Source organism: Myotis yumanensis, unplaced genomic scaffold (assembly GCF_028538775.1).
Source record: "Myotis yumanensis isolate MYYU_CA2020_CCGP unplaced genomic scaffold, mMyoYum1.0.hap1 SCAF_1, whole genome shotgun sequence".
NCBI classification, from domain to species: Eukaryota; Metazoa; Chordata; class Mammalia; order Chiroptera; family Vespertilionidae; genus Myotis; species Myotis yumanensis.
Window position 1 is genome coordinate 113408685 of NW_027223752.1, and position 23204 is coordinate 113431888.

The following is a 23204-nucleotide window of genomic DNA, read 5'->3' on the forward strand; positions in this document are numbered from 1 at the left end:
TAGCAGCACAATTCACCATAGCTAAGATTTGGAAACAGCCTAAATGCCCATCAGCAGATGAATGGATTAAAAAACTGTGGTACATCTACACAATGGAATACTACGCTGCTGTAAAAAAGAAGGAATTCTTGCCATTTGCAACAGCATGGATGGAACTGGAGAGCATTATGCTAAGTGAAATAAGCCAGTCAGAGAAAGATAAATACCACATGATCTCACTCATTTGTGGAATATAGAGAACAACATAGACTGATGAACAGGGACAGATTCAAAGACAGAGAAACAGCGATCAGACTATCAATCCCCAGAGGGAAAGGAGGGGAGGGTGGGGGTAAGGGGAAGAGATCAACCAAAGGACTTGTATGCATGCATATAAGCCAAACCATTGGACACGGACAACAGGAGGATGAGAGCATGAGAGGGAGGGGGGAGGTTGGGGGTTAATGGGGGAATGAGGACACATTTGTAATACCTTAACCAATAAAGAAATTAAAGATAAAAAAAGACACACACAAAAAAAGAATAAACTCATACTGAATAAAAGACTTAAATGTAAGGCATGAAACTATGAAAGTCCTAGAAGAAACTATAGGCACCAAAATCTCAGACATCTCTCATAGCATATCTTTACCAATACATCTCCTAGGACAGTGGTCGGCAAACTGAAGCTTGAGAGCCACATGCGGCTCTTTGTCCCCTTCAGTGTGGCTCTTCCTAAGCCTTACGAGTACCCTAATTAAGTTAATAACAATGTACCTACCTATATAGTTTAAGTTTAAAAAATTTGGCTCTCAAAAGAAATTTCAATCGTTGTACTGTTGATATTTGGCTCTGTTGACTAATGAGTTTGCTGACCACTGTCCTAGGACAATGGAAACTAAGGAGAAAATAAACAAATGGGACTACATGAAAATAAAAAGCTTCTGCACAGCAAAAGAAACAATCAACAAAATAACAAGAGAGCCCACTACATGGGAGAACATATTTGCCAATGATACATCTGATAAGGGGTTAATCTTCAAAATATATAGGGAATTCATACAACTCAACAAAAGGAAGACAAACAATCCAATTAAAAAATTGGCAACGGACCTAATTAGACACTTCTCCAATGTGGACATACAGAAGGCCAAGAGACATGAAAAAATGCTCAAAGTTACTAATCATCCAACAGATGCAAATCAAAATGACAATGAGATGTCACCTCAAACCTGTCAGAATGGTTATCATCAACAAATCAACAAACGACAAGTGTTGGCGAGGATGTGGAAAAAAGGGAACCCTAGTTTACTGCTGGTAGGAATGCAGACTGGTGCAGCCACTGTGGAAAACAGTATGGAGTTTCCTCAAAAAATTAAAAATGGAACTCCCATTTGACCCAGTCATCCCATTTCTAGGAATATATCCTAAGAAACTGAAACACTCATCAGAAAGAATATATGCACCCCTATGTTCATAGCAGAGCAATTTATAGTAGCTAAGATTTGGTAACATCCTAAACGCCCATCAGCAGATAAGTGGATAAAAAAACCATGGTACATCTACACAATGGAATACTACACCGCAATAAAAAAAAGAAAGAACTCTTACCATTTGCAACAGCATGAATGAACCTGGAAAGTATTATGCTGAGTAAAATAAGCCAGCCAGAGAAAAATAGCAGTAAGTATCACATGATCTCACTCACATGTGGAATCTAATGAACAAAATACACTGATGATCAAAAATAGACCCAGAGTCATAGAAGCATGAACAGACAGTTGAACCTCAGAGGGAAGGCAGGGAAGGGTAGGTGGGAAGAGAGCAACAATGAACCTGTATGCATATATACATAACCCATAGACACAGACAATGGTGTGGTGAGGGCCTTGGTGGGGGTGTGACGGGAGCAGGCTGGAAGAGGTTAATGAGGGGAAAAGGAAGACCTATGTAAAAAACTATGGTACATTTACACATGTAATAGTTTCAACAATAAAGAATTTTTTAAAAATAACCAACAAAATAAGGAAAAAAGATTAAAAATATGAACAATATAATGGCAATAAATACATATCTATCAACAATTGAATCTAAAAATCAAAATAAATGAACAAGAAATCTAATGAACAAAATAAACTGGTGAATAAAATAGAATGAGAGGCATGAAAACATGGAACAGACTGATGAATCTCAGAGGGAATGGGGGCACAGGGGGGTGGGAGGGGAAACAGGGGGCTATTAACCTAAGGTCCTCCCTACAGACACAGACAGTAGGATGATGAGGGCCTGGGGTGGGGCAGGGAAGGAACCAGGTAGAAGGGGGCAATGGGAGGGGGAAAGAGGGGGACATCTGTAATAGTCTCAACACTAAAGATTTAAATAATGATTTTTTAAAACAAATAAAATCTAATCTAATAAAAGAGAAACATGCAGATTGACCACACCTCCGCTACACCCCAAGCCACGCCCACCAGCCACTCAGAGTGACTATATGCAAATTAACCCAACCAAGATGGCAGCCGGCAGCCACAGAGCTGGAGCAAGCAGGAGGCTTGGTTGCCCCGGCAATGGAGGAAGCCAAGTTTCCCACCTGCCCTGGTTGGCTGTGGCCTCCGCTCAAGGCAACAAAGTTTCAATTATAGAAGATAAACAAATCCCAGATACCTGCTTCTAGCCAGCCTCCACTGGGAGCTTGGGTGGCTGGGGGCCATGGCCAGCCTGCAAACAGCCATCAGCCCCTCACCCAGGATGGCCACACCCTCATGGGGTGAGGGTCCCAACTGGGGGGCTTGGCCAGCCTACAAACAGCCATAAGCCCCTCACCCAGACTGGCCAGGCACCCCAGCAGGACCCCCCACCCTGAAGGTGCTGTGGCCAGCCTGAAAATGGCCCTCAGCCCCTCACCCAGGCTGGCCAGGCACCCCAGTGGGAACCCCCACCCTGAAGGGGCTGTGGCCAGCCTGAAAACAGCCATCAGCCCCTCACCCAGGCTGACCAGGCACTCCAGCGGGGACCCCCACCCTGAAGGAGGTGTGGCCAGCCTGAAAACAGCCCTCAGCCCTCACCCAGGCTGGCCAGGCACCCCAGCAGGACCCCCACCCTGATCCGGGACACTCTTCAGGGCAAACCAGCTGGCCCCCACCCATGCACCAGGCCTCTATCCTCTATAATAAAAAGGTAATATGCAAATTGACCCTAACAGCAGAATGACTGGGAATGACTGGTCACTATGACACACACTGACCACCAGGGGGCAGACACTCAATGCAGGAGCTGCCCCCTGGTGGTCAGTGCACTCCCACAGGGGGAGCTCTGCTCAGCCACAAGCCAGGCTGATGGCTGCCAGTACAGCGGTAGTGGTGGGAGCCTCTCCCACCTCCTCAGCAGTGCTAAGGATGTCCAACTGCAGCTTAGGCCTGCTCCCCGCTGGCAAGTGGACATCCCCCGAGGGCTCCCGGGCTGCCAGAGGGATGTCTGACTGCCAGCTTAGGCCCAGTCCCCCGGGGAGTGGGCCTAAGCCAGCAGGTGGACATCCCCTGAGGGGTCCCAGACTGCAAGAGGGCACAGGCCGGGCTGAAGGACACCCCCCCCCAGTGCACAAATTTTTGTGCACTGGGCCTCTAGTAAATAAATAAAATAAAATATTATGGACCAGAAAAAATATTCAGTGGAAAAATATCCACAGGTAAGGATTAACAACAAAAATCTAGGGATAAATATGGGACTTTCTTATACTATTCTCTCTACCTTCCTGTATGTTCAAAAATTTTCCTAACAAAAAGAAATATTTTTAATAAACCAGCATTGATGTGAGCCAGGAGTCCCACAAACAGTGCCCCATGCTCCTGGTGGGCCTGAAAGGCAGCTGTGTCTCTTAAATAGGTTAAACATCCCCCCTGCCATCTCTTTTATGTGTTTCCCTAGAAATCACTTTATCACAGGCTCCACTGAGTCCTAGCTCCACATTTAGAAGCCTTAGCACATTTAGAAGCCAGACAAGGCACTTTAGTGAGGCAACTATTGTCTTCTGATTGACCACCCGCCCATTTGCCCACCATCTCTCTGTTCTGCAGAGCAGCCCTCGTTTGCAATGCTGGCTCCCTCCTCATGTGGCCACCACCCACTCTGAGCCTCAGAATGCCCCCACCTGTTAAGCAGAAATTATGACAAGTCAGTGACTGCCTGGATATCTCATTCAAAAGCAGTTACCCCACAAAGAGACCAAAATCCCCATTTAACAAATGGGAAGGCTGAGACCCAGGACCAAGAGAGACTGGAAGCAGAACAGAGAAGGTAGGAACAGAGGAAGGTGACAGTGAGCAAAAGCTCCCTGCCTGCCCCAATTCCCCCTCCTCCCGTCCTTCAATCCCAACCCTGGCAGTATGTCTGAAGAGAGGGTAAACTGCACCTCCTTTCCTCTGGCTTCTGTTTATTGAGCTTTCTGGTCAGGAATAAACAGCCAAGATTACAATGACCCAACCAGGTCTAGCTGACCCACGCAAACACTGGCTGGCCCACTTCTGCTGGTTGATAATGGAAGAATTATCAGTACCACCAAGTAATTGGCCGCTAACTGCTAAATGTCATGCAGTTCATAAGGAAGAGTTGTGTGTGGTCAGAGACTGGGCCCTGCCCTGGACTGATGGAGCCTCCAGAGGTGGGCACCTCAGTGCAAAAGCCTGAGATGTCCTGGGTATAGCCCACAGTCCTGGCCCAAGGGGGAAGAGGAAGTGGCGTAGCCACAAAGGCCCTTAGGACACATCACAGGCTCCTGCTCAGTCCGTTTGGCCCAGGTCCATGAACAGACCAAGTACCCAAGATGAATAAGCCTGGTCCCTGCCACAAAATATTCCGAGGCCTTATGTCACAAGCCTAGCAAACAGTAGGACTGACACACAGTAGATGCACAGCAAATGTTGGCTAAATGTAAAGCAGATACACTGCTCTCAGAGTTCTAAGGAAGGAACAGCTACTTCCAGGTAGGAATACAGGAAACGGGTGTTTAAATATGGCATTTGGACTGAGTGTTGCAAAGTGTTGAAAGGATCAGGTGAAGGGAACAGCACAGCCTAGCCCTGGAGGGTGAGAGCCACAGAATGTGTGAAGGGGAGGGTAAGTGGTATTTGGCTGAAGCCTGGGGGCACACAGGAGCATGGTGGGAGCTTGCTGGGGCAGAGGGTCAGATGGTGAGACTGTGCAAGGCACTGAGGGGTCCAGATGCCAGCCTGCATGCAACAGAGAGCCCTTGAAGTGTTTTGAGCAGGAGTGTGATGACCAGTTAAAAGCTATAGAGTCCACAGTTACTGCCAGGTTGCACTTCCCAAAAGGGTAGGGGCTGGTCTTACTCATCTCTGTCCAGCACAGCCAGCACAGCTGGCCCAGAGGAAGTGCCCAACAAGTGAATCACTGAATGATTATAGGATCATCAGATGGACGACTGGGGACTCCTGGACTCAGAGCTGTAGAATATCATGTTTGTATAAAAATATATGTTTAGCCCTGGCCAGTTTGCTCAATAGTTAGAGTGTCAGCCCACAGACCAAAAAGTTGTGGGTTCTATTCCCAGTCAAGGGCACATAACTCAATTGCAGGTTCCCTATTCCTAGAAGGGGCACATGTGAGAGGCAACCAATCAATGTTTCTCTCATGTCGTTATTTCTCTCTCTCTCTCTCTTCCTCCCTCCCTCCCTCCCTCCTCCCTCCCTTCCACTCTCTCTAGAAAATCAATGAAAGAAATATCCTTAAGTGAGGATTAAAAATAATCTTCCCCTTGGGGCAGCCTTAGGAGGTAGGCAGGGAGATAATTATCTCAAATTTACAAAGAGGGAAACTAAGGCTCAAAGAGGGACAGTGACCTGGCCAAGGTCACCCAGCTACTTAGCAGTGAAGACCAGTGCTCTCCCCAGAAGGCTAAGCCCTGCTTGCCTTGGCATGGCCCAGGGCTGCCCAGGAGGTAAAGGCCCACCCCTCCATACTCCCTGGTACCACCCCCTCCACCTCTACCCAGTGCTGAATAGGCAGAAAAATGCAGCAAATGCTGCTTCATTGAGTGTTCTCCATACCACCCCAGCTGGGATCGGCTGCTTGTCACTAAGACAGCCTGTCCCTGCACCTATGACGGAGACAGAGCTGTTCACGGAATCTCTAGAATCCCCATGCTTGGTCTAGACCGGCCTCCACCCCCGAAGTTTGGGAAGCATACCTATAAAGCAAGAGTCCTGCACTAGGAGTCCAGACACAGGGTCAAACCCAACTCACTCTGCAACTCTGAAGAGTCACAACCCAGTTTTAGCATCTGTTAAATGGAATGGTGGCTCTCTGCCTATTTTATAGAATTACCGTGAGGACTACATGAGGGAAGGAGTGGAAAGGAGTGTAAAAACATATGAAAAATTATAAAACAAATTTTGTCCTGGAAAATAATAATAATAAGCCTTCTCTCTACTTCAACCTGGACACTATACTCCAGCAGGACTCACCTCCCCCTCCTAGCAAAGATCAAACCAAGCTAACATTTACTGAGACTCTTCAAGGCATCAGGTTAGGGCATGCTTCCCATGTATTATTTCAAAGCCTTCTAATAACACCTGTTTAAGATAGGTACCATTCTTCCAGAAACAGAGGAGGAGACTGGGGCTCCAAAAACTGAAATTACTTGCCCAAGCTCACCTAGCTTAGAAGTAGCTGAGTCAGGATTCAAACCCAGTTCCAGATGCATCTAAGTTCAGACTCCCTTTTTTTTTTAACAACTTCACTCAATTAGCTCACTTCCCTCAGTCTGAAAAGCGGGGTTCCAGGCATGCCAGACACCAGGTCACCCACACCTTCCCAGCCAACAGCCCCCTTCCCTGCCCCGCTGCCTTCAATGCCCTCCTCCTCTTCCTCCTCCTCCTCTTCCTCCTCCTCCTCTTCCTCCTCCTCCTCCTCTTCCTCCTCCTCCTCCTCTTCCTCCTCCTCCTCCTTCTAAGTTCAGGCCCTTTTGCTCACAGCAGGCTGATTCAAGGGGCCCATTTCCATAGCCCCAAATCTCAGACATACATAATCAGTGCTCAGGGTGAGGCTGCATGTCACATACACATACTCCCAGGACCCTGACATCAGATATGCTGTGCCACCCCAAGGCTTTTGGACCAGCAGGGCCATAAGAGCTGGGTGAGGGATGGGAGGGTGGCTGGCACAGCTGGTCTTGAGCTAACTGGATCAGTCCTGGGCATGGAGCCACTTGCCTGGCTGCCCTGGCAGATGGGTGCTGGAACTAGGCCACCTGCCAAGGTTCAACCTCCATGTCCAAACCAACCTGGACACTGAGGTTCCATTTTGGCTTCCTCACACCCTGACCCTGATGGCTAATAGTGCCTACATAGAACCAGAAGGCCAGGGATTCTCTTTCAGTGGCTTGCGCCTCCCCTGATGTGACCATATGGCCCCATATGCTCCCTGACAGCTGGACTGCCAAGGCAACTGCCTGAGGATGTCCTCTGCAGAGGCCCCAGCCACTGCCCATCCCTACCCAGAAGGCTAGTCTCAGCCAGGAAAATCCCAGGCTGGAATCCCCTGCCCCCAATTTAAGACTATATGAGACCCCTCACTGGTCTCAAACTCTTCCCCTGTCAAACAGCAGTAGTGACCCTCTACCCTTTCCCTTTGTATCCCACTTCTGAGGTCCCAAACTTCCACCCAAAGTCAGTCCAGGTCTCCAGAGAAACAAATAAACTTATCCTTTTTACAGGCATAGAAACTGAGGCCACAGGGACTTGCTCAAGTGTACCACTGGGAGGCCCATACTAAAAGCCCATATTTTTTATTTTTTAAAATATATTTTTATTAATTTCAGAAAGGAAGGGAGAGGAAGAGAGAGATAGAAACATCAATGATGAAAGGGAATCATTGATCAGCTGCCTCCTGCACACCCCACAATGGGGATCGAGCCTGCAACCCAGCATTTGCCATGACCAGGAATCAAACTGTGACCTCCTGGTTCATAGGTTGATACTCAACCACTAAGCCATGCTGGCTGGGCTAAAGGCCCATATTTATGACTCCAGGACACCTGCAACATATACCCAGGTGGTAGGAATAGTGATGTCCCAGGCCCTATTCAACTCTCATGGCTTACATTGCCCCACCTGGTTTCCCACCCAGGCCAAATCTCTGCATCCTCCATTGCATGGGGAACCATGAATGGCCCCTTAGCCATCCTGGTGAAGGCAGGCAAGGAGCCTGTCCAGCTGTTGCCCTCACTACCAACCAACCTGAATTCCCATAGCTGCCTCAGGATCCACCTCCCTGCCTCTGGCTCTCCTAGCCAACCAACCCCTTCCATGACCACCAGAGGGAGCAGTTTAAATTGCAAATCTGATGGAATCCCTCACTCTACAACCCCTGAAGAGGGAATCAACCCACACTCCTCAACCAGGCACTCAGGGTCCTCCTCCGTCTTGTGCCAACTTGCTCTGTGCCTGCTGTGCCCCTGCATGAACTACTCACTTGCAAACACGTTTCACTCATGCCTGCTGTTTCCCTCCTCTGTGCCTTTGCTAATGTTGTAAAGCCCTCATTCATTCATAGTCTCCATTCATTCATTTACTCAATATATTTACTGAGCATCTCCCAAGTGCCAGAAACATCTGAGGAGGTCAAAATGCACCAGCCCTTCCAATTCATCTGAAATAGCTCCTTGCTCACTCCCCTCCCCCAAGGCGTGGTGCTTGGGAGCAGATGTCTGGGCCCTAGAAGCCCACAGAAGAGACTGTGAGTGGTCAGGGTAGCCTGTCCCCATTTCCCTCAAAAGGAGGCTTGAGTGATCAGAGGTACCTTTCCTCCCTCAAGTCAACCTAAAGCCCAGCCTACCCAATAACTTCTTATCATTGAATTTGTTAGAATGCACTATTGTTATCATTTAAAACATAAAGATGACAGGGTCAGGGCCTGGTTGGAGACAGAAATTAAAGGGGCTACCCCTTACCGGTCAGAAGGTTTGAGGGGCAAGTGGCTGTCTTTCTAAAGGGACAGCCAGTGGGGGCTCGGAGCACCTAGCTAGGATTTTTAACCTTTACAGCAGAGACCATGGACCAAAGAGGTACCCTGCTCTCTCCCTCCCCAAGGCTTAAGGCCCCAAACAGAGTGCTTATCCTGCTAGACTCAATTTGGGTGGGGGGAGGACAGAAGAACTAGGGCAGGGGGTTCAAACAGGCCTAGATGGCAGGAGTACAGCCAAACAGGCATCTGGCCATGCTCTAGCCACCTGGTTGTCAACCAGAGCATTGGTCAACACTCAGGAGGCTCAGGAACCCACAGGGGATTGGGGGAGAGTGGGGGGCGGGTAAGAGGAGAGAGAGAGAGAGAGAGAGAGAGAGAGAGAGAGAGAGAACAGCTAAGAAAGACTGAGTCAGCAAGAGGGTGCCTGAGAATGAAGCTAGCAGAGGTTGAGGGAGCCACCACAAGGTTCAGTAGGCCTACCACTCCCCTCCTCAAGGCTTCCAATGGCCTAAGTGGCCCTGGGGATGAGTCTGGGTGCCATCAGGACTGGAGAGTCACAAAGGCCTGCCTGAGGCTGAAAGCTACTCTTGCCTTCTGTGCCTCAGGTGGGCCACCAGAGAAGGAAGCATCTTAATAGACACCAGGCCCCCGCCCCCCATGTACATTTAGACCTCCCTGTGGAAACTATTCCCTTGAGGATGAGCTCTATAGCTCCAGGATGGAGATTTCAGGAGAGTGGGAAGGGTTCCGGGTCCTAAACAGGATGATAATGCCAGGGCCCAGCCTAGAGGGGCAGGCTGGGGATGATACAACATCCCAGTGCTGAGGATAAGCAAACCATTATGCAAAGCCCTGGCAGACTCTGGTCCCAAATCTAGGAAAGTTAATGAGGGTGGGATCAAAAAGTACAAGAAGTTAAGCCAGGGAGAATCAGGCTGGGAGTGGCTGTGCCCATCTCCTTGTCCATCAGGGGAGGATGTTAGTCACAAGCACAGAATAGCTGCCCTGGGGAGACACTTCAGAGCCCTGATGCTAAGTCAGTAAAGAGGGCCAGGTGCCTTCCCTGCACCCGCCCCCCCTCACCAAAGACCAGGGATAAAGAAAAACTTCACTAGAAGGCTGTCCTGAAACTGGAGTTCTCCTAATTCCATCTCTGCCTCAAAATCCTCCTCAGTGAAATGGAGAGGAAGTGTGCCCATGGACCCCCACATTCTCACAAGGTGGCTGAAAGATTCCAGAGGGAAAATGGAAGTGGAAGTAAGGCTTAAGCCTGAAATCTGGTCACACAACATATTACCAGACCCCAGAGACCCAAGTGATACTGACTGGTCAAGCATCACACCCCTCCAGCCAGCATCTAGGCTGAGAACAAGACTTCTGACCCCACAGGCTCATACACTAAGTGCCAGGAAAGAGGTCATATGGACAAGGGCTGCTGGGGAAACCAACTGCTCCAATCCAGAAGCCAAGCTATACTGAAGGATCCAGGAGCAATCAAAGAAGGCTTCCTAGAGGAGGAGGAACCTGCCCTGAAAGCAGGGAGGATTTGGTAAAGGGGGAAGGAAGGGTTTGAGGGGTCTGATCTCTTGTCCTTCCTTGGGCTTCTCATTCCTGGGGACACACAGGTTCCCTCCCTTTCAGGGGCTCCATCCTGGACCACATCTTCCCATCCCATCTTCTACTGCAGGGACACGGGCTGGCATTTGTAGGGGAAGGGGCTAGGAAGTTCCCCGAGGCAGCCAGCACAGGACAGGAGTGTGGGAGGAGACTGGAGGATGGCGGTCTGGGGACACAGCACAACCACAACCTCATCACACAGAGTGAGACACACAGGAGCATGGCTCCAAGCAAATCAGGGATGGCGGGGAACCAGGCTAGAGGGCCTAGAGGTGTACACACACACACACACACACACACACACACACACACTGGGCAATCTCCCCCTACCCCCACCACAAGCCCCGTGACCTTAGCCTGGCAGGAAAGACCTGGAAGCTGTAGTCTCGCAGTCCTGCCGACCCAGGCAGGGTCACAAGAGTCCAGCGACCAGAGCGGCTCCAGCTCGGCACCTCGGGGCTGGATGGATGTCCCCAAAAGCCAGCCACTGTGCAGACTGGGTGGTAGAGACGCACCTCTTTGCCCATCAGGCAGCATAGCCCGCGCCCCGCCCCATTCATCCCTCGCGTTCTCTCCTCCGGAAAGAAAGGTTTGAGTACTACCATTAAAGCGTCTCCATCCTCTCTCCGCACACACAAAGTTGTTCCAAGTCGCCAGGGTTCAGGTTACAGGCGAGGGTTAGGCGGGGCCGCGCAGTGGGAGGGTGCGCAGTCTGGAACTGAAGTGCAGTGGGTACCCCATTCCCGCTCCGCGCGTGCACGCACCCATGGCGCGCGCCCAACACCCAGTCCCCACCCAGTGCCCCAAGGCTCCGGCCCAATCAGAGGCCGCGCACGCAGCACCGCCGGAGGGCAGACACCCCAACTCCTACCCTGTGCCCCGCGATCCCGACCTCCCCTCAGTGTCCCTGCTTGGCCATACTCACTCTCCTGGGGCCGCATCCCCGCCTGGCCTCCGCTCCGCTTCCCACTCTGGCTCGGTTCCCCCTCCGCACGATTCGGCTCCGGGATTGTGGCAAAAGCAACCAGCGAGCAGAGAAGGCGTGTGCGCGCGCGCGCGCGGCCTGTGTGTACGCGAGAGGGCCCTGCGCTCCCCTGCGCGCCGGCTCCTGCCTCCCGCTCTCCACACTACGATGCCAGTAGAATCCCTAACGCGCGCTCCCTCCCGCCCCGGCGCTCACATTCGCGTGCGCGCACCCTGCCGCCGCACCCAAAGGCCTGGAACCCAGGCCCTCTGGATCTCCGAAGGGCGGCCCTTGGCCCCCTCCGAGCGAACCTCCGTCCCCTTCCCGGCAGACCCCGCCTCAGGTCCCCTGCCGCTCCCAGAAGCTGGCGTCCCAGCTTCTGCACCATGCCCCGCCAGGCCGCGGCTGCACCATGTCCCAGCCAGGGCGCCCAATCGGGCCGCCGGTGCTCGCACCCAGAGGCTCCAGCTCCTTCCTACTAGCCCGCGCCTCCGCCTGCAGCCGGGTGCTCTCCCGCTCCTTCTCTCCCCCTTTTCGGTCACTGCCCCTTCTTTACCTCCTCTCCTTTCTCCTACTCGTCGTCCCCCTCCACCACTCCCCCCCCGCCGCCCCCCCCACACACAACTTCCCGATCCAGGTCCACTCTCTCCCGCTATCTACCTTGCCACCGCCCTCTCCAGCGTCCCCTGCTCCCCGCCGCCCTACTCCTCTCACAGTCTCCGCATTACATTGGGTACCGCCCGCCGCTCGCTGGGCCCAGGGTTCGAGCACACAGTGGGCGGCGAGGGGACCTCAAGGCGCCGGATCCAGGTGCCCCGGGCCGCCGCCCCTTCTGCTCTCCGCTTCCTCTGACCCTTCTACCTCTGGCCTGTCCGGCGGCGTCGGCCTCTGCTAGCCTCAGCTATCTCTAACAACCCCCATCTCGCTCGGGTTTAAAGGGATAGCGCACCGGGTTAGACTTGCCCCACCCCGGGCATCCAGAAGAGCGGCCTGGCCGCCGCACGGACGGTCCTGGAAGGTGGTGCAGCCTGGGCCGTGGTGCGCCGAGGTTGAGCCCGGTCTTCCCCACCTGGAGGTGAGTCAGGACAGGGGTGGTCTGAAGTTTCTCAGACTAGTACACCATCCAGGGTGCATTCAGTGCTTGTTGGCGGCTAAGCCTAGGAGCAGGCTGGTGGTGTGGAAGAAGTGCAGGATGGGCGCTGGGACTGCGCGGCCAGGAGAGGAAGGATCAGGGAAGCAGATGTCTGAATCTGAGACCAGGATGAAGACACCTGTCATGCTGGGAGGACAGAGCTCATAAGGTGACTTCCCACTCCTGCTGCCTGCCTCTCTCTGAGCCTCAGTTCTGGGGCCATGCCCCGCCCCCCCATATGGTATTAGATCCCATAGGAGAGGGAGACCCAAGGCAGGTCTTCAGTCCCCAGAATTCTGCTTCTGAGAGCTGGGGCCACCATCACCCCACCCTCACCAGGCCTGGTCTTCCCTCTCCCTCATTCTATAACCTTCTTTCTCTATTCTCCTCTTCAATGGAGCAAGGCAAAGAGATACAGGGACCTACTAGGGATAGCGCACTACAGTTTGTAGAGCTCTTTCACACCCTAGATCTCCCTGGACCTTCATGACACCACCTAAGAACTAAAGTATACCCCTAGACTCCTGGTCAGTCTGATCCTGGGCAGGGCTGGTGCATGAGCACTTCATCTTCTTCCTCTCACCACCCCAGACAGACCCTTGCTCCCCAACCACCACGGAGGGATACATTTTGCTCATTTGTTTACTGCGCATCTATTATGTGCCCCACCCTGTGCTAGGTACTGGGGACACATTCCTACCCTCAAAAAAAATGAGACAGCAGGAGGTATGATGGAACTTTTGGGAATGGAGGAGGTCCAGGAGAGCTCCTGCAGGAGATGACATTGAAGCTAGGAATTGAAGGATGAGTGGGAGTTGACCAGGCAGAAAGGAACATAAAGGGTATCCATGCCAAGAGAAGAGCATGTGCAAAGAACTGGAAGTGGGAAATAAGAAAGGATGGGTGTATGGGGGGGGGGGGGTGGTGGAGCTATAAGAGCCTTGAATTGAGGAGTTTCAACTTTGTTCTGGGGCAGCAGTGGGACTACCCTTAGCAAATCTAGGCAGAAGCTCTCCCCATCTTTCAGCCATTACAGAGGTATAGCTAAGGGCTTCCCAAATCCCGGAGCTTTTGAAAGAGGCCTCCTCTTCTCTCTGTATGCCCAGTCCCAACCTCTGCTCCCCATCTCTGCAGCCCGATGCAGTATAGCCTCCCCCTGCTGGTCAGAGTTAGAAGTGGGCGAAACCTAGGCTCCACTGTGATCAGGATACTAGTACGAGTCCAAAGAGGGCCAGACTTGGGCACCACATATCAAGGTGCTCTGTAAAGACCCCAGACTTTGGTATCAGGCATACCCCGTGCCAGTTCTAGCTTTAGTGTCCTCCTCTGTACAGTGGAAATAAAAATACTCAGCCACCTAGGGGGTTGGCACAGGAATGACCCTGCACACAGTAGATATTCAGCAAATGACCTTTTTCTTCCCCACATCTGAGTTTGGTTTTGTGGCCCATCCCAAAGTCCCTTATTGTGTTCCTTGCTTGCCTGGCCATTTTCCTTCTGCCTTCTTACCAGACTTCCTGGGACCTCTAGGGACATGAGCTCATGGCTGTTGCCTACTCTGGCTCAACACACCCCCTGCGGAGTCTTCCCAGGGCTCCCATGGGCCCTAGGGAAGCCAAACAGAGACAAACAGCCTTTCCCTAGAGTCCTTGACATCCAAGCTGTCACATTCCCAGTCTACATCCCCATCCATTTCTCCCACTCTCCTGTTCTGGGAGCCGCACAGACTTTGTGTCTGTGCTTGAGAATTTATGCCCCCAGCTTTGCTCTGCAGCCGCAGGTATGTAGCATGCCCTCTCTGAACTTCAAGTTCCTCCCCAAGTATGGGAGCAAGCTTGTGTGCCACATAGGGGCAATGAACATAAGTCTAACATTTATTTCCCCTCAGTAGGCCCAGGCCTTGGCCTTCTAGCCAGCAGTTCTGCACAGAGCCAGGCAGGTACAGAGGTACCATCTGTAGCCCCTATGTCCTGCCCTGTGCTAGTGGCCAGTAGCTATTGCCACCTGTGCCACCCAGTAGGCTTTACAGCGAGGCAAGACATGAATAATGAGCAGGCCCGCTTGGAGGAACCACTCACTGCTGCCAGAGCAGCATCAGCTGGGGGCCTGGGGCAGAAGTAAAACCAGTGTGGCAGCTCCGGGAAGGAGCCACTTCACTATAGCTGGGAGCTTGCTATTTCCTGCCACAAGGACTAGGTCAATGCCTCTGCAGATGCACACCCAGGGCCCCTGTGCTATTTTCAGCTATCTCCACAGGCCAATAGGGGAGATCTGGCAGTATCCCAGACCTAGTCACCAAGCCAGATCCACCCCAGGATGATTGCCCACCGGGAGTCTCAGGAGACAGTGGACATGTCCTTGCCTGCCTTCACAGCAAACCCCTGGCTTCCTGGGTCAGGCTGAAAAGTAAATAGGGTGACCAAGGTTCAAAGAAATTTCCCACCCAGCCAGGCTATCTGCTTGCTGTCTCTCATCCTTTCTCCCCACGTCCAAGTCTTTCTCTATCTCCACCACCACTTGGCTTCCACACAATCCATTCACTTCTAAAATCCTTTCATCCTTAAAAAGCCTTCCTTGGCTACCCTCTGCCTTACTCCAATCTCCCTCCTTCTCTCTACTCTTAACCAACTATGTGTCAGGAATTTTCATTCATTGGATCATCCTCATACTAATCTGGTATTATCATTCCCATTTCAGAGAGGGAAAACCAAGCTTCAATGTGGAGTTCCAGGATTTGAACTAAGAGCCATTGTTCTTTATTCTTTCCACAAAAATTATTGAAGGCAATGAAACTAGACCACCAACTTACACCATACACAAAAATAAACTCAAAATGGATAAAGGACTTAAACATAAGACGGGAAAACAGAAAAATCTTACAAGACTCCATAGGCAGCAAAATATCAGACATGTGTCATAGCAATATCTTTACCAATACAGCTCCTAGGGCGGTGATGGTGAACCTATGACACGCGTGTCAGAGGTGACACGCAAACTCATTTTTGTGGTTGATTTTTCTTTGTTAAATGGCATTTAAATATATAAAATAAATATCAAAAATATAAGTCTTTGTTTTACTATGGTTGCAAATATCAAAAAATTTCTATATGTGACACGGTACCAGAGTTAAGTTAGGGTTTTTCAAAATGCTGACACACCGAGCTCAAAAGGTTCACCATCACTGTCCTAGGGCATTGGAAACTAAGGAGAAAATAAACAAATGGGACTACATCAAAATAAAAAGCTTCTGCACAGCAAAAGAAACCACCAAAAAAACAACAAGAAAGCCCACTGCATGGGAGAACATATTTGCCAATGTTACATCCAATAAGGGCCTAATCTCCAAAATTTATAGGGAACTCATACAACTGAACAAAAGGAAGATAAACAATCCAATTTAAAAAAAATGGGCAAAGGACTTAAATAGACACTTTTCGAAAGAGGACATACAGAAGGCCAAGAGACATGTGAAAACATGCTCAAAGTCACTAATCATTCAAGAGATGCAAATCAAAACAACAGTGAGGTACCATTTCACACCTGTCAGAATGCCTATCATCAATAAATCAACAAACGACAAGTGCTGGAGAGGATATGGAGAAAAAGGAACCCTGGTGCACTGCTGGTGGGAATGCAGACTGTTGCAGCCACTGTGGAAAATAGTATGGAGATTCCTCAAAAAATTAAAAATGGAACTCACATTCGAACCAGTAATTCCACTTCTGGGAATGTATCCCAAGAAACGAGAAACACCGATCAGAAAGGGCTGCTATGTTCATAGCAGCACAATTTATAATAGCTAAGATTTGGAAACAGCCTAAGTGCCCTTCAGCAGATGAGTGGATTAAAAACTGTGGTACATCTACACAATGGAATACTATGCTGCTGTAAAAAAGAAGGATCTTTTACCATTTGAGACAGCATGGATGGATCTGGAGGGCATTATGCTAAGTGAAATAAGCCAGTTGGAGAAAGATAAAAATCACATGATCTCACTCATATCTATAATAATAAAAGCATAATATGCTAATTAGACTGGACGTCCTTCCAGACAACCTTCCAGACAAAGCTGGAGCTGCAAGGTAAGCCCGGGTCCCGGGTGCCTGCCAGCAGCTGGAGGGAAGCCCAGGTCCCAGGTGCCAGAGGGAAGCTGGTGCCAGCAGACTGGGGAAGGAATGCCTATTCTTGCATGAATTTTATGCATCGGGCCTCTATTGTGGGATATAATGAACAACATAAACTGATGAAAAAAAATAGATCCAGAGACAGTTTCCTCAAAAAACTAAAAATGGAACTCCCATTTGACCCAATGATCCCACTTCTAGGAATATATCCCAAGAATCTAGAAACACCAATCAGAAAGGACATATGCACCCCTATGTTCATAGCAGCACAATTTACAATAGCTAAGATTTGGAAACAGCCTAAGTGTCCATCAGCAGATGAGTGGATTAAAAACCTGTGGTACAACTACACAATGGAATACTATGCTGCAGTAAAAAAAAGGAGTTCTTACCATTTGCAACAGCATGGATGAACCTAGAGAGCATTATGCTAAGTGAAATAAGCCAGTCAGAGAAAGGTAAATATCACATGATCTCACTCATTTATGGAATATAATGAACATAAACTGATGAACAAAAACAGATTCAGAGACAGAGAAACATCGATCAGACCATCAAACCTTAGAGGGAAAGTAGGGGAGGGTGGGGGTAACGGGGAGAGATCAACCAAAAGACGTGTATGCATGCATATAAGCCTAACCAATGGACACAGACAACAGGGGGGTGAGGGCATGAGTAGGGAGGGATGGGGGGGGTGGTAATGGGGGGATAAGGACACATATGTAATACCTTAATCAATAAATAAATTTTAAAAATATAGATCCAAAGACTAAGAAACACTGAACAGACAGTCCAACCTCAGAGAGAAGGCAGGTGAGGGGCGGGGTTAAGAGATCAACCAAAGGACTTGTATGCATGCATAACCAATGGACACAGACACTGGGGCGGTGGGGGCTTGTCCTGGGGGGAGAAAATGGTGGGGGGGGGGGGGTCAATCGGGGAAAAGGAGACATATGTAATACTTTAAACAAACAAAATTATTGAGGAGCTACTTCATGCCAGGCAGTGTGCCAGGTGAGGGGAATACACATCAGAGGTCTTAGAGTCTAGAGAAAGAAACAGACAGAAATCAAACCATCATGCAAAGAAATATAAAATTACAACTGTGATAAGTACTATGAAGAGCTGTGAGGCTGTTAGGTCAAGGTCTGGTCTGTTCTTGGGAAAGGCTTCCTACAGAATGTGACATTTGACCTAGGATCAAAAAATTGGGTAGATATTAACTTGGAGAAGTAGGGGGCTCCAGAGAGAAGGACTAACACATGCAAAGGACTTGTGGTGAGAAGAGGGAGAGAAAGGGAATTGGAGATGCGGCTGCAGATGGCATGGGGCCAGAATAGCAGGTCCTTGTGGGTACCACAAGGAGTTAGGGATTTAGTTTGGTAACTCTGAGCTGACCCTGGAGGTTTAAAGCAGAAGACAGTGGCCCACTGTTCCTCTAACTGCTTCCCAGGCCACCACACGGCATCCTACACCCAGAGAGCACTTCTACCCCCTTCTTCTGATGCCCATGTCCTCACACAAGGTAGAGCATGCTGGAGATTCAGACTTCGCAGCTGGGCTGGCAGCACGGGGTCAGGAGACATTGGTTCAGCTTCCATGCAAACTCTTGCTGAGAAACTTTGGGCTGTGTCTGCCCCCTCATCCCCCTACACCCCACCCTGTTCCCCATAACTGTAAGCTAAGGTGGGCTAATCCTCCCTGCCATCTCCTGGCTGATCCAGGACCAGAGTCTGTAACAAGGGATGGAGAAAATTCAACAGTCAAAAAGGTACCCACTCCCCAGCTGGATTCCAGAGCCTAAAGCCCTGCAGGTGGGGAGAGGGGCTGCTTGGGGCCTACTACATACCTAGTGCCTTCCCATCCCTCCTCCACTCCTGAGTTTACTTCCCCAGACCTCCCCACACCCACCCCAACCTAGCCTCTGCCCTCACTCACTGCTCCCCACATCAGATGTCTGGGGATCCCTGCTGGTCTATAAGAGCTATATTGGATCCTTGGGCCTTTGGTTTCCAATCTGCAAAGAAGAATAAGTATTTGCTCCTCCCATCTCCCTGGTCAGAAGAAAGGATGAAGGAAACTGGAATTCTAGGTATAACCTCGAGCTACTCTATCAGGGGCACTGCTCCCTCCCCAAATCAACATAACTGGGGAAAATAGACATGCCAGCTGACCTTATAAAACATCCCCTTGAAAAATCTTAGCCAGCTTCCCCTCCCCAAGGACACAGCACACCTCCCCAATAGGACGGTGTCACCTTCACAGGTGCCCCAGGCAGAGACAGCCATATGGGTCCTGTTTACAGGCTGGAAACAGGCTCCAGAGAGAAGAGGCTGGATGGAGGCACAACAAGCCCCCATCTTAGTTCATCCCAGGCTGCCTGGGGGAGTCCGGGAAGAGAAACTATGTGGGGTGTCACTTCCCCTCCACTCCAGGGCTCCCTAGTGGGCCCAATGGACAGGAGGTGGGGCTGCTACAGAGCTCATTCACTCCCTGGCAGCACTGGACTCTTGTTCTTGGAGGCTTTCTTATGTTTTTATTGATGAGGGAGAGAGAGAGAGAGAGAGAGAGAGGAGAGAGGAGAGAGGAGAGAGGAGAGAGGAGAGAGGAGAGAGGAGAGAGGAGAGAGGAGAGAGGAGAGAGGAGAGAGGAGAAAAGAGGAGAGAGGAGAGAGAGAAACATCGATCAGTTGCCTCCAGTTGAACCCACAACCTGGGTATGTGCCCTGACCGGGAATTGAACTGGCGACCTTTCAGTGCATGGGACAATGCTCAACCAACTGAGCCACACTGGCCAGGGCTTGCCTTATCTTTTTAAGGGCCTATCCTAAGAATACTGGATGACCCTGAAGGAGCTGTCCCCAGATTAGCTGGGAGCCTTCAGCTAATGGAGCAGGGGCCAGGTCAACTTTTTGAGAGGGCCTGGGTCAGTCCACATCAGCTTTTTCTACAGTAATACTTGCCTGTAACATGGGGTAGTGCTTTCCTGTCCACACACCTATCACATGTACCTTCTCAGTGAAGCCTCGCTATAGCCCAGGGAAGTAGGAACAAGGATGATCTTCATTTACAGATAAGGAAATTGAGGCACAGGCTTATGGCCAGTATGGACATTAGGGATCTGCAGAGTCACACAACAGAAGCTCAGGAAGTGATAGTGCCAGAGCAGCAGAAGTGGTGAATGTTGGGGTTTAGGCAGAGAGGTGACCCTGCCTATTACTGAGAGGAGGGATTGGACTAGCAGTTTGGGAGGCCAGTGGGACAAGGGGAGTTTGGGGACCTGGAAGTGTGTACATCTCAGGGGAAAGACCTGCCATTCAGCTCCCATTCACAGAGAGTGGGCCCTGTGCCAGGCTCCATGGGGGACTCACAGGGTGTGAGCACACAGGCACATGGTCAGATCCATAGAGAAATGCCAAGATTCCAGGTTCTAGAGTGGGTACTGTGTCAGGGTTGAGGGATGGAGGCTGGCAGGGTCACAGAACTGATTGTCAGTAGCTCAGGGAGCCTGGCCCTGGTCTCAGAGGAGAGGAGGGGGCCTACTGCAGTCACTTGGGCTGACATCAGCCAGATATGGGTCTCCCAAAAAGGTGATGGAATGGCTGCTACCCTTAAAGGATGTGTAGGAATTCACTGGGCAGGTGAGTGGGGCCTAGGGAGTGGGGAGTGTACTGGTAGGGGCACAGTTGGGTCTGGGTCACCTCTGGTTCCTCAGCACCTACCAGCCCAGGCCTGGCCATGGCAGGGATTCAGGGAGTATGTGCTTATCACATGGATGATGTTTGAATGTAAGAGGGAAGGAAAAGAGGGGAAGGGAGGGAAAAGAAGAGAGAAGAGGAGGGGAAGGGAGGGGAGGGGAGGGGAGGGGAGGGGAGGGGAGGGAGGAAGGAAGGAAGGAAGGAAGGAAGGAAGGAAGGAAGGAAGGGAGGAAGGAAGGAGAGAAGGGGAAGGGGAACTTTTTGTCTGAGCACAGACAAAAAAAATAACAAAGCACCTACACTCTTGAGGGTATAGCTGGATGGTAAGCAGGGTGCACTGGGAACAGGTGGCAGGGCAGGGTGGCAGGGCTAAGTCAGCAAGATCCTTGAATGCCATGGAGGATGATTGGACTTTGAAGGTGTTTAAGAGGATGCCGAAACCGGTTTGGCTCAGTGGATAGAGTGTCGGCCTGCGGACTGAGGGGTCCCGGGTTCGATTCTGGTCAAGGGCATGTACCTGGGTTGCGGGCACATCCCCAGTGGGAGATGTGCAGGAGGCAGCTGATCGATGTTTCTCTCTCATCAATGTTTTTAACTCTCTATCTCTCTCCCTTCCTCTCTGTAAAAAATCAATAAAATATATTTTTTTAAAAAAAGAGGAGGTAGATGGTCAGATCCGAATTCGTGGACACTCCCTCTGACTTTTGTGAAGAGGATGGATTGAAGCGGGTGAGACTAGGGGTGGAGCCTGGAGGGAAGGCTGTTGGGGTCATCCAGGTAAGGGAATGCAGTGGGTGGAGAGGTCCAAAGTTAGATACTTAAGAATTAAGAGGCAAAACTTCAGGAGTCTGGGCATGAAAGTAGGGAAGAAGATGTCCCCAAAGCCTTCCAACAGAGTAACTGCTGTTTGCTGGGAGCTGACCTTGTTCCAAGGAACCCTTACACCAGCATCCCTCAGTTGCAGTATGTAGAGGGCACCATGGCACACTGCACAGGCCCCTTCAGGGTGAGACATGCCTCCCTTTGCTGGACATGTTGAGACTGGCAGACCACGGGTGAGTACCTTCCCTCCCGAAGAGAGGTGTACCTTGCCCAAGGCCTTGCCCTTTCAGCGACTTGTCAAAGCAGGGGATAAAGACCCAACCTTCTTGCCCCAACTCAGGACAACCCTGCAAAGAACACTTAAGTCCCAACCCATTGGAGTCCACCTTCTCCCTTGCCCTATGTTGCTTCTCCCTCTGTCCCTTTCCCCATGGCTATTGATCCCAGTAAACCTCTTGCATACTAATCTCCCTCCATGCACTGGTATTATCATATCCATCTTACCCATAAGGAAATTGAGGCTCAGAGATGTTAAGTGTCTTGCCCACCCCTGTTGCACAGCTGATGAATGGCAGGTCAGGGTCCCTGGCTGGCTGGGGGAAGGGTGGAGGGTAGAGTTTGTGGTTAGACCACAGAGAAGGCCAGTGTAGCCCATAGGCCAGTGCTAGAACCAGCAGGGACTTGTTCCATCTGCCTCTCTCTCTCCCCATTCCACAGATGGGGAAATTGAGCTCAGAATGTCATTTAATGATGGTCCCAGGTGTATTCCCTAGGGTTATGCCTCCCAGCTCAGCACTTTGAACCAGAGTGATGTCTCTTCCTGCCTGCCCCCTTCACAGCACTGAGTCTCGGGCTCAGAGACCTGACTGGATCAACCCTTCCCAATTTCCCAAGGATGAAATGAGGCACCTGTCGCTCCCCTGGCCGGTCACAGAGACCTGTGCAGCAGGCTGAGTTGCCCAGCCCTGGCATGAATCTGATGTATTGGGCTAGGTGAGGAGGCAGGCATTTGATTGGCACAGTAGAGCAAACAGACTGGAAGGAAATCTATTTGAGTGTTTGGTTGATTTTATTTTTTTAAATCCTCACCCAAGGACATGTTCATTGATTTTGAGAGAGAGAGAGAGAGAGAGAGAGAGAGAGAGAGAAACATTGATGTGAGAGAAAAACATCAATTGGTGGCCTCCTGTATGCGCTCCAACCAAGGATTGAATCCACAACCTAGGTATGTGCCCTGACCAGGAATAGAACCCATGACCTTTTGATGTATGGGATGATACTCCAACCAACTGAGCCACACTGGCCAGGACAATTAATTTTAATTAATTTTTAATTTGCATGGAGAGTAATGCACCCCATTTGACATTGCACAATCACTGCACTGCTGGCATTCGTCACTGCTGCTGCTGCTGCTGCTGCTGCTGCTGCTGCTTGGTGTGCCCAGTGGCTCCCCGCCCTTCTATCAGATGAGCCAGACACTCACATAGCAGACTGGCCCTTTGCAAAACCTGGGAAAGAGTCCCCTCCAAGGGTTTTGCCCCTTCTGTCCAGGAGTAGAGCATCTGGTGAGTCTCCTCTGTGTGGAATGCTCCCTCCTGGGAGGGCCCAGTTGGGCCATATCTGTTCCAAAGTTTGGACTCAGGTGAGGTCACAGATCATTTGGGGGAACAAGGGAGATTTTGGATGCACCTGAGCTCATAGGTGCTCAGTAGTAACCCAGGCCACCTATATGCAAGGGCAATCCTATACCTAAAGTCAGATCTATCTTAAAAAAGCATAATCCCAGTTGTCGTGATCTACAACTTCGAGGTCAAAGCTCTGCTGTCTCTGTTGATTTGGAATTTGACCACATATGGGGTGGGGAAAGTTTATCTGAATTGGGAGAGACTA

At 50.5% G+C, this 23204-nt stretch overlaps 1 protein-coding gene across 2 annotated transcripts in view; it reads right to left on the reverse strand.

Annotated features, from left to right (window-relative positions):
• The window catches only part of LINGO1 (leucine rich repeat and Ig domain containing 1), a 275201-nt gene extending 263349 nt beyond the window's left edge, over window positions 1-11852 (reverse strand). Inside the window, exon 1 of one of the 2 annotated variants that reach the window (XM_070429862.1) lies at window positions 11501-11852. The gene's annotated coding sequence lies outside the window, so the exon portion shown is untranslated. Of the gene's footprint in view, window positions 1-11177; window positions 11262-11500 lie in introns of those variants that run through there. The other variant, XM_070429871.1, reaches the window with a different exon arrangement.
• Window positions 11853-23204: the final 11352 nt, after the last annotated feature.